General features: G+C 36.3%; 1 long non-coding RNA gene across 1 annotated transcript in view; it reads right to left on the reverse strand.

Moving 5' to 3' along the window:
• Positions 1-4,582, reverse strand: part of LOC112152223 — a 13,988-nt gene extending 9,406 nt beyond the window's left edge. The window contains exon 1 of the long non-coding RNA XR_002920257.2: positions 4,461-4,582. This is a non-coding gene — a long non-coding RNA (uncharacterized LOC112152223). The remainder of the gene's footprint in view (positions 1-4,460) is intronic.
• Between the last annotated feature and the right edge of the window lie 10 nt (positions 4,583-4,592).

The following is a 4,592-nucleotide window of genomic DNA, read 5'->3' on the forward strand; positions in this document are numbered from 1 at the left end:
CAGGAGTCATAGATAGTTAGACTTTGCTAACTCACAGTAATTTGCTACACGTTAGCATCTTCACAATAGCATCCAACATTGTTTGCAACTCATTAAACAGTATTACTGACACTTTAACACAGCTCTGTGTACCTCTCAAAATAGATCCGACATCATAAACACAACCAAAATTAATCTATATGTAGGACAGCCCGGTTTATAAATAGAATTGTCATTTTAAAGAAAAAAAGTTAAGGCTTTTAAATGCGCTGTTTAGTGCGGAAAATATGGCATGTGACAGCTGATGATCAGTTTATAATGTGTGTCTTTTAACGAAACATCTTGAGTTTCTCCTGATTTTTTATTTGTGATTTTCAGACTATGCAGTCTTACCTCTGAAGACGACCTTTACTGATGCTCTCTTGTGCTGCTAGTGGTTTATCAGTAAAGACAGTCCAGGCACAAATACCATGCTCTGTGTTGTGTTAAACTCCTCTCACACACTGTACCACAGTGCAGCAGTTGCTCCTAAACAAAGTGACCGCGAGTGTGAAGTGTGAAATCTCCAGATTTCTTATCACAGCGACACTAATTTTAGACAATCCAGTATCTGTAAGTCCAGGTTATCTGTGGATGGAAGGAACAGCAAAGAGCTGCCGTCTCTGCTCTGAGAGGAGAAGCTCTTCGTCAAGAAACACCACAGCACACTGACAGCCACCTCTGACGAACCGGAGTCAAGTAGACACTGGGCAGTGTTTGTGTAGTGAGAGCTACAACCATCGTGTAAACATGCATAACACATGAATATAGTTCCTAAAGCAGAGTAATTCTACGCTTGCATGAAGAATAGCAGTGAACTCAGTCAACGTGTACGAAGGATGAGCCTCTCTTTAAACAGCCGGAAGCTTACAACAACCCTGATATGACCACTAAAAAAATATAAAATAGATTTGAACAAAAACTAAAAATTTTAAAGAACATCACTCAAAAAAAAATTGACCATTACTTCTCTATTAATAAATCATTCTTAAAAAAAATCTAATTTATTAAAAGCTACTCAAAAACAAGACATATAAACTTATTTATAAATCCTTATTTTCTTGACTGATTTCCAGAGAACTGTAATCCATTTTATCTACAGCTTTTTCATCTTTCATCAACAAACTCCTGACTTTGCCAAGCTACAGTAAAAAAGAAAATCCTCCGCCAATCACAAATCTTGTGTGTTATGTTTCACCAAAGTCCTTTCACAAAGTTTAACAATTGTAAAAAAAAAATAAAAAATAAAAAATAAAAAAACAAAGCAGTCAGGATTTAGTGGAGGACATAAAAGTTTCCAAATGCAAATGATTACTACATACTCCCACTGCATGCGTTTTAACCACTGACTGTATAAGAGAATTGGACAGAGCAATCCCTCCCCATTGCGTTCCAAACAGGAAGTACCTGCTGGTTCCAGCGAAGAAGCCAAAATTCCATAGATTTCTATTGAGAAATAGAAACTCAGTCATTCTAGAATGCTGTGATACATATTTTAACATGTTTATTGCTAATCCTATATATTTTTATCATGATCATTTTTCTTTATTGGAAATTATTAAAGTTATAAACTGACCAATCAAATGCCTTAGTAAAAGAATGTGGTGCCTGCTGGCCCCCACCTCAAATGTTTGAAAGCTATGATTGACATATTCTCCCGATCCCGCTTTCAGAGGAAGGGGTGTGGCACAAAAACTTTGATTCACACCAAGTCGGAACCAATTACTGCTTTTCTGTCATCGTCTGGCTCCAAAAGACGGCGTCCATATCATGGATAAACTGAATTTGCTTAATTTTGCTGGAACCGAAATTAAGGCATTTTATTTGCCTGACATCACACTTGCTCAGTCCAGTTTTCTTGCACAGTCAGTGGTTTTAACCAATAAGCATAGTTTGATATTTTGACACTTAATCTTGAAATATGCATGAAGTCAGTTTGAAGCTGTTGTAATTTTAATTGGTGTGTGTGTCAATGTCATTTGGTCTTTTTTGAATTAATAATGTTTTTTGTTATGCACAAATATATTATATGAGTTACAAATCAAGAATAACACACACACAAATCAAAAGTTATGCACAAATCAAGAATTTCACACACACAAATTAGGGTGAGTCTATTTTCTCTCCATAGAAAACTACAAATAATTTGAAACAGATCCCTGAGGAACCCCTCCCATCAGAAAAGTAGACTTCCAATTAAACAAGCTTAACTTATCTGGTCTCATCTTGACTGTTTAAAGTTCAACTGTTAAGAGTTTCATAAGTCCAATAACTCTTTAAAAATGTGTTTGTAATTTGTGTGGATCTCAGCTGGGTTTTTTAAGCCAAATGGAAGTACCAAGGAACATGAAGACGTTAATGGATCAACTTGTCTTGAGGCGGATGCATCAGAAATGGAGTGGAGCAGAGAGACTTTGGCCCGCCCATAGCAGTTGCTGCATCACAGACCCAAGCTTTTTCAAGGTTTCATCTCCTCCTGATCCACTGCGATTTGAATAAAGAAATACTCATAAATGTGGTTTTAAACCAAAGTTTTTTATGTCCTCCATCAGGAGAAAAATGATACACGTTAAAAAGACCATTTTTACTGGAGTGAGTCTTTAAAGGGTAACCAAACCCTAAATTAACTTTTTTTTGTCTGTTGACATCTATGAATGGGACTTTAAAAGTGCTGTCTGTTGGTCATAGCTGAATTTTTGACAAATTGAAATAAATTTAATTCTTCAAAACATAGTCAAAAATCGCTTGTTTGCTGCCCCCTACAGGTTGAATCGAGGTATTACAGTATAATTTTGTGATTGGTCAAACCATGTAAGTTTCAGAAGTCTGACATCATGATCTGCAGCTCCAGTAATGATAACAGTCCTGCCCACAAGCCCCGCCCCTCTGACTGGATTTTCAAATTTCCAACTTCCTGGTTTGGTTACGCTTTAATGCTATAATTTTTTTTTAGAAAATCAGTATAAAGGATATGTTTCTCTGAAGCAGTATTTATTTAATCAAAGAAAGAACTGCTGTTTTTGTAGCTTTAGAAAAGATGCCAAAAATTTTAATAGAGAATAAAAGAATTGAACTCACTGGAGTCGCAGGGAAGGGAGCACTGAGTTTCAAGAGGGAGTTATTTAATCATCAATCTCAAGAGAGTTTTGTAATATTTATAACATCAGTCCCTGAAAATATACAAAAGGTTTTTCAAAGGGGAAGATCAACTTCAGCAGATTCATTACACAGTGAATCCTCTCGCTGCATTGAGGGTTGCTATCTATTTCTAACCCTGTGACCTCAGTGTTATTTTGGAAGCTTGTTACAAATAGTACAGCAGTTGTTGGATTTTTTTTTTTTTTTTTTGTCGGGGGCGGGTCATAATTTTATCACATTATTTTTATATTTTCGAGACAAGAAAAAATGTGCAAGCTAGCTTCCACAGGAGGAAAGTGTGCTCATCCACTCAAACGCATCAAAGCTGCTGATGTGAAAATTGATCCTGGCAGATTTCAGACTTTGTGCTAACGGGTCAGGAAATATAAGGACACGCATGTGTGTGTGTGGATGTGGGGTGTGTAAACAAACAGATGTCCCCTCAAGGCACAGAGCAATAAGCAAATGTAGCAACTTCCCCTGCAGCTCTAGGATATCTGACCATCAACTGTTGACCCTGACCTCAGTCAATCGCTGCAAATTAGAGGTTGCTGGCTGAAGAGAGGAAATGGCTGGTATATAACAGGAAGGAGAAAGGTGAAGCACTTGTTGTCTTTTTGAGATCTTAAAGTCTGATAAAGGCTTTGTTTGTAGTGGTAAGAAAATAAGTGCCAAAAAGTAGAGACCTCATCTGAAACTGGATATGTTGCATAATATAACACTTTCAATGATCAAAAATATGCATTTTTTTTAATTGGTGAAGGACTGCAGACTAACAAGCACAAGGCAGATGAAAGAAGAGACATAGAAAGCATTAAACCAAATAGCTGTCAAGAAAGGAAATAAATGTAAGACGAGAAATTCTAAAAACTCATTTACACTCAGTGTATGAGTAATGATTGATGCAGAGCAGAAACAGAACTGAAATCCTTAAGAGAGATGTAGAAACTTTTTTATGCAGAGCCAGATCAGATAAGATCTTTTCCTTCTCATCTGCATCTATAATCTCCTTTAAAAAGCTTTTCTTTTCCGAATTTTCTTTTTTATATATTTCTTCCACAAGTATTTACAGCATTTGGGCAAATATCTCTATAGCTATAAGTTTTTACCTACGTAAGACAAAACCAAAATATTTGGTTCTTTTTTGCTTAAAACAGACTGTGGTTGACTTGTGTTTTAAATGCAACTTTAATACAAATTAACAGATAAAAATAATTTCTGAACAAACCTGTTAAGTTGGTTGATATGTTGACCTGTAATGCCAGAAGCATTGACATATATGTATTGTATATAGAGACACATACCTCGGGTTCCAACGAAATGAAGTAAATTCAGTCGCCTTTTCCGCGGTACAGATTTCGCCATTTTGCATCCAGACTACGTTAGTAAGCAGTGATTGGTCAGAGTTGGACTGAGTCATCGTTTCTATGGCAACC

Source organism: Oryzias melastigma, linkage group LG6 (assembly GCF_002922805.2).
Source record: "Oryzias melastigma strain HK-1 linkage group LG6, ASM292280v2, whole genome shotgun sequence".
NCBI classification, from domain to species: Eukaryota; Metazoa; Chordata; class Actinopteri; order Beloniformes; family Adrianichthyidae; genus Oryzias; species Oryzias melastigma.